The following is a 7,719-nucleotide window of genomic DNA, read 5'->3' on the forward strand; positions in this document are numbered from 1 at the left end:
AACATCGATCCTGTTGTTGATGTTCAATCATGGAGCCATAAAATAAGAAAAAGGGCTTAGCTACTTCTCTGGTTTGTGTAGCTGATTTGTCAGCACGAGGGGTGAAAGCCGATGAGGAGAATTTACTCACTGCCCTCCTCTGTTGCCTGATTCCCTCCTCAGCTCCTCTGGTCATGTGGACGAACACGCCACCGCACGTATGCATACATGCACACAAACCCCCAGTTTCACAAGCACTCGCACAAGCAGGCGTCCATATGCATGCACACAAACCAGCATGAATGCACACACGCACACACAAACTCACACACACACACACACACACACACCCTTTACGGGCGCACACAAACACACACCCTCTAACCTCACTATGGTCTCACACAGCAGGCCTGCCATAAATCAATGGGCAGGATCGTGTCTGCCAGTTAGACTAAACAAGAGCATTTGTGAGGATTTGCTCTCAGCCATTAATCATCTTGACAGCTTGAAAAACACATTTCCCCTTTAATGACTGTATTTGGATAATCAGCTCTGTTTCCCTTCCCACCCTCTCCCTGGCTCGCCCTCCTATCCCCTCCCCATTTTCTTCATTTTTTTTCTTTTGCCTCAAGCGCCATCAATGACATGAGGGTAACTCACTATTAGAGGAGGAGAAGCTGGAGGAGGGTCTGTGGAGGTGAGGGAGGGGTCTTTCACCTTCTAAAAGGGTTCTCCGAAAAAGTTAAAATAATCAAGCTGCCTGTGGAAATCTTTTTTTCACCTTCACTCAACAAACCGCAAGGCCTCTCTGCTAATATAAACTTGTGTATGTGAGAGCACACACTCACACTGACACAGTCCCACTGAATTAAACACAGAGAGCTTATGGACGGACAGAGCTGCAAACATTAACCATGAACGTCCTAATGTGTGAAGCTTGTCAGGATCTTAAAAACATAAACCCACACTGCGATGTGAAAACGTGATCCAAGATGTGTGCTGTAAGGATAGTTGATTTGACCATAACATGTTGCAATCAACAGACCCACCTTTATATAAAAATCTCCTCCAAAAAATGACTATAGTTTACTATAAATAAAACAGACTTTGAAAGATTAACATGTTGTTTAAGATGAACTCCAAGTGAAAAGGGTTGAAGGAAATGGTCAAAAGCTTACTGCATGTTTAACATGGTGAGTCAAATGATTTCAGTCTAATTTACAGTCTGTCTGTCTACTCGTCTGCAGTGCCGGACAGAAACTCTGAGCACCTTATTACATTCACTGTGAAGGAATCAGGCCACTGTGTCACACTGGACCAACAGTGTCCAGGGACACGAGCTGTCAGTGCAGCACCTCAGGGAGACAAGGGGAGCAGAGCTGAAAGAGAGAGAAAACCTCTTCAGTTTAAACAGCCTTTTCTTTGAGTTTAGTTAACGTAAAGGACGGAAAAAACTATTTTGATGCTTTATTTAAACCTGCAATTACTGATTTTTTGGTCGTCTGCTGTGGCCAAAAACAATACAATGAAGACTGAACCAAAACAGTTAATTTGTACTGTTAAAGCAGAACAATGAGCAGAAAGATGTAAAATCACTCCACAGAGCTGAAGGGAACTGCAGAGTCATAAATATAGATAACACAAACTTTAAAATAAGATACTGCCCAGTCAGCGTTGTCTACCTTCAATATGATGAATGAAAAGCAGATGGACTACATACAGTGTATTGATCAATGTATCAATGCAAAACTGGGTATCACTGGGAAAGTGGCATTGATTAATAACGCTAAAGCTACGGTTGGTAATGTTGAGAAATTAGCAAGAATAGCTGCAACTACAGCCCGTCTCTTCAGGTCTCCCTCCAAAGCCACTCCCCGAAAATTATTATGAACATAAACATATCATAATAAAACAAATTGTTTGTACTCACAGCTGTTAATCTAGCAGCTTGTGGAAATGGCTTGACACACAGCTGGAATAGTCTCCAGAAATCTAAGTGTGGTTGTTTTAGTTGTTAAGATCAAACCTTTAAAAAAGTACGACATCTGTACCTTATTGTCACAGTAAGCCACGTTGCGAATTGAATTAAAAGCAAGTATACAAGTTGTCACTGTTGATACATTGATCAATACACTGTTATGCTCATCTGACAGAGATCATAGGATATTTGGGGTATAACAACACAATGGACTGTGGCCTCGACTCCTCTCTCCTCGTTTCACTTCCTTGCCTCCTCCACTCACATCTCCCGTTGGCGGGACTAAGACGAGAGGAGAGGAGGCGAGGGGAGGAGGCCAGGAAAGGAATCGAGGAAGCACAGTCTGTGAAATGGGAAAGGCCTCTGGTATTACACATGCTGGCTCAGTGACATGGCTTGAAACACCCAATGGAACTAAGTCATCATTTATTTCAGTACAGTAATGGCACAGTGCACAGTGACCAGACAGATCAAAATGTCTGCTGTGAAAAGCTGCATTTGCACTGATGTATTCACAGCGTTACCATTACACAGGCTGAGAAACACAGCTGACGTGTGCTATTGAGTGAACGTGTAATGTATGTTGATGTGTATTACAGCAAGTGTGTGTTTATGAGCCGGGCTTTTACGATGTGTTGACATGTGTAATGATGTATGTTTGAACAGTTGTGAGACAGCTATGTCTGAATACCACACAGATGAGTGATGGTGGCGGACAGACACACTGAAGTCACAGTCTCTCAGTTACCAAACATCTCATGTGTGTTAAGTGACTGAAGAGAGATAGTGGGACATCTGTGACTGTTTTTTCAAAGCTTGGCTGAGACTTTAATTTACACGACACACACAATCACACTGCGCCTAATCACCAATTTGCCCTTGTTTCTGTTTTTGAAATTCATCCTGCACCTCTTTCATCTTTCCTATTTTCTCAGAATTTTGTATCATCCAGTATGTGCCTATTAATTTATTATCATAAAGGTAGAATCTGCCTTAATGTGGCTGCAATAACCCTGCAAGAAAAGTGAAGCAGTTGTTGATATATAAGTGGTGATAAACTGTGTATCCTGACTCGCAGTGCAGTGGTCAGCGGTTAAGTGTAATCATCATAATGGCAGCCTCTGAGTCTGTTTGCCCATCCAGAGGAGACATTAAACAGACATCAGGACCATGATGCTCAAAGTGAGTACATGATGACCACAGGGTGTCCCAAAGTGGAAGAAAAAAACATGTCGTCAATCAGAACATGAATCCCGACCGTCAGAGCTGCTCCTCGTTCCCCCGCCAAGTCACGTTCATTGCCGAAAGCTCGTGGCATCTTCGCCGGCGATCTCCCAGCGTGGCAACACATGGAATCCAGCTGGATACGCAGTCCAAGTGCTATTAGAAGTGCACCGTAATGTAATTGAAATGTTCATTTCTCCACCGGTGGTTAGGGACGGCGTGTCTATTAACGGTGCTCACTCACACCACTGGAACCTTGGAGAGGCCACAGCGGCTCTGGGCAGCTTTCCATGTCGAGGCCAAGTGAGGTTTGCCAAGGTCAGGTCTGGCTGCACATAAAATCAGAAGCACTACTTCTCTATCTCTAACAGCAGCTGAGCTGACAGTCCCTCTTTGTTACCAATCAATAGGTGAACCAATTATTCAACCATCTAGATTTTAGGTTTTTTGTTGCACTGCGATGTGTTAAAATTTGAACGGTTTTAAACGAGTGTTTGAAATGTTTCTATGTGCATGTAGGCAAAGTATAAAATGCAAAAATTACTTTGTTGATTCACGGCACAAAATAAACATAAACTAGAGACCATCCTATGATGAGATCACACCTGCAGCAATGCCAAATTGGACCAGAGGCGTAAAGTGGTGTGTGTGTGTGTGTGTGTGTGTGTGTGTGTGTGTGTGTGTGTGTGTGTGTGTGTCTGTGTGTGGGTGGTGCCCTTGCTCGGACCACACCAATCTTCGAACTCAGCCTTCATTTTGATCTCAACGACACACCTTGAAACTCCAAGGTTTAAGACTGCATTATACATGGCTGTGAAGTTATCGCAGTGACAAAATCTGTCCGCAGACAGACAGAAACATAAACACCTCAAACCACAGTAATGTAGATGTCTGCAGGACAACATTTTGTCATGATGACGCAGACTCACAAGGTGAAAACAATACCAGCATCACTGTCCCGGCTGGTAAATAACTTTTTTAGGATCAGTGTCAAAAAGTTGTCAAAAACGGTTGTTGCCGTTGAAGGTCTATAAGGAAGCAGATCCCACGCAGCAACTGGTGTTGCAACATATTTCAGCCCTGACGGTTAAAGGTTAAAAAGCCTAATAATAAGGCTTTCAAACTATAATTACAGTACAGTATTGTTATTGTAAACCGCAGCATCATAGTTTATTGCCTCAATATTTACAAGCGCTGTAACTTTGTCACAGAGCTGTCAATGTCCTTGATGACTGATTTTAGGTCACGTTTAATGGCTGATACTCAATCATCAGCCACCACTGCTGCTTAACACATAACACTTAACAAAGTGAGGCAGCTCACCTTCAAACTGAAAGGATGGCGTTGCAGTCATTGGATAGAATAATTGCTAAAATAATCACATAAATTGAATTTTGAAGGACATGCACATTGACAAACAGTGAAAATATAGACTAGTGACAATTGCCTTGTTAATATTTGTTTATGTGCCTGATGTTAACAGTTTTTCTTTAATTTGATTAAAATTATATATTTAGTGACACCTTTATTCAAATTTGCTAACATCAAGTTCTCATCACGCGCTATTCGCTTTCTTGCCGGGAAGATTGATTCTACTCTCAGATCTGTTCTTTCAATATGAAGCTACAGCCAGGGAACAGTTAGCTTAGCTTAGCTTAGCTTAGTGTAAAGACTGGAAACAGGGGGAAACTGTTTTTTTTAATGGATGTAACAAATAAGATATAGTGTTTTAATTAGTGACCTTAAGAGGTGCTGTTAGTTATTGTTTGGCAGACCCAGGCTATCCTCCTATTCCAACACTTTATGCAAAGCTAAAAGCTAACCAGCTGCTAGCTTCATATTTGATATATAATTATGAGTCTTCTCAGCTAACTGTCCCAAAATGTTGAACTATGTATTTTTGGTGAAATAAATTGTAGTGCTTCTGACATTTAATCAATATGTTAACCTAACGTAACTCTGTAAGTGCCTCAGTGTTCTCTGTCAGCCAGTAGACACTCACCACACTTGCTTCTCAAATTACTGTAATTTTTCATAATCACATAAGAACAACCGTGCTTAGAACAAGATAATTGATGTGGTAAGTTCAAAGTTGGCTTCTAACCTCTTTTACTGAACAATTATGATGCATTCAGGTGGGAAAATGTCAAACCTGGTACATGCAACGTGGCTGCTTGTTACATGCTATTTTCTACGCTCAAAACCAGAAGGCAGCACAACATGAACCATTGTGCTTCAGTTTCAGTGCCTTCTAGTTTGCGTCGACAAACCTCAATTCCACATAACTTTAATGAGAAAGTAATCATATGTATGTGGGCTATAGTAACCTGATCTCTACTTGTATATCTATATCTACAGTATACACACTGGGTCACCCTTCTAGCCCAGGGTATTGTACAAACCTTTAATTCCTTCCCTGGTAGAAAGTAGTAACAACAGTTTGAAGGGACGTTTGCAAGCTTGGAGCGCCAAATGCTGGAACAAGTTTCCACACTAATAAAAAACAGGTTAAGTTATGATCATCATCTTATTAATTTTCTAATCAAGAGAACATTATTGCTGGCTTGTAATTGTAGGGGAAAAGTTGCTCCAAACCAGCACACAACCTGCTCAACAACTTGGAAGTCTGTTATTGTTTTCCCAGCGAGCATTGCAGCATCGCTGATTGCAGCCGTAAAAGAGAAGAGGAGTTAGCAGGCATGTAAAATAGTCAGTCACAGAGTTTGTGTGGAGAAATAAAGCAGAGGTTGTGTGACAGGCCCTGATGAGGGATGTGTTCACGCCATCTGGGTTGCTTTAACACTGCGGTCACTGTTGGATGCCGAAGGCTCTGTATTGTGTCCTGATGTTAAACACAGAGGTGGTAGTCATGGAGTTGAGGTTAATGTTTTGTTCTGGAGACACAGAGAGAGAGAGAGCGGGAGAGAGAGAGAGAGAGGAGAGGAGTCTTTCTCTCCCTCCCTCTCTCTCTCTCTCTTTCTCTCTCTCTCTCTCTCTCTCTCTCTCTCTCTCTCTCTCTCTCTCTCTCTCTCCCTCTCTGTCTCTCTCTGTCCTAGCTGTCAGCAGGAATGGTGAGCCGGGGTAGAGCTGGCGTCTAATTGAAGAGCAGCTCCACACCCTGTCGTCATTAATCACCAGGCCTGTCAGCCGGCTGCTCAGGACCTCACAGTGGCACTCTGCACCGTCTCTGCACTGTCGCACAGAGGGGAAAATATTAGTCCCCTCCATCACCATCACCATCTCTACTGATACTACTGCTACTCGTCTGATTACCACTATCATTCTCGTACTATTGCGATTGTTACTATTGCCACCAAACGACTAACACTATCCATAACTGCTACTTTACCTCTCACTGTTAATTAGTGAGCTTTAAAGCTGGTAGATGGATTTTAATAGCTTTGGACAGAGCCAGGCTAACACACACACACACACACACACACACACACACACACACATACACAAATATATATATATATAATACCAATAAGGAATTCCACACTAACATAGTATTTAGTAAGCTAAAACAGTATGTGAGATGTTTTAGTATATATGACACTATAGTAGAAAACCAATAGACCAATAGAATGGGCATTGCATGCCATTTGTGAAATATCACAGCATGCAAAGACTGGACACTGCGCCAACATTAATATCCCACAATGCAATGCGGTAGTGACAACAACGTTAATGTCAACAGACAGCTCTGTAAGGTCAATAACGCTTCAAATCAAGTGTAAGTGAAAGATTTCACTTTACCAGGAGTAATGTATTTCTTAAAATTAGTTCAGACTTTATGATTCTCTCAAATTAATGTTGTGTCACATGAAGTTGTCACGAGTTACTATGGTCTCAGGTATTGACATGGTAATAATTGCAGTGCATTGCATCCCAAAAATATACATATTACTGCTTATTTATATATGTTGAGCGATAGTACTCATATATATATAGTATGTAGTGCATAGTATGCAATTTTGAACGCAATCATAGTAACTTTATTTAGAGGAAGTTTAGGTTGAGGCAAAGAAATGTGTTTGGCCAGAAGGCTGATTCGATTTTTTTCCCAAAATGTAAAACTCTTCTTTCGAATAATTATGAGGTGAAGAGTCTTACTTAGTGAAATTACACTTCCTGATGTTTTTTTATTATTTTGATTTATTTAAATAAAACCCGTGAAGTGGGTGAAAATGTACTGTACACCATGTCATTTTGTGCCGATGGAAAATCGTTCTATTTGTGTGAGAAAAAACATCCCATTTGCATTGTATTTTGGTAATATGTACCCACAGTGTCGGACAGAAATGTTTTGAGATGATAATAGTAACTCCTACATTTTATCAAATGGATGACAATTTGGGGGTTTAAGTCTCCAGAAATGTCCCTGAGGTTTGGTGCTTATTTGAATTTTTATAGAGTGACTGGACTTAAATGTTAAAACTGGAAGATTTTATAACTTAAGACTCTCAACCTCACGTGTGCCACCGTCCGTGGACAAAGGATTGAGGCTGCATACACATACTTTCACAGACACAGCC

The sequence above is a fragment of the Pholis gunnellus genome (assembly GCF_910591455.1).
Source record: "Pholis gunnellus genome assembly, chromosome: 6".
NCBI classification, from domain to species: domain Eukaryota; kingdom Metazoa; phylum Chordata; class Actinopteri; order Perciformes; family Pholidae; genus Pholis; species Pholis gunnellus.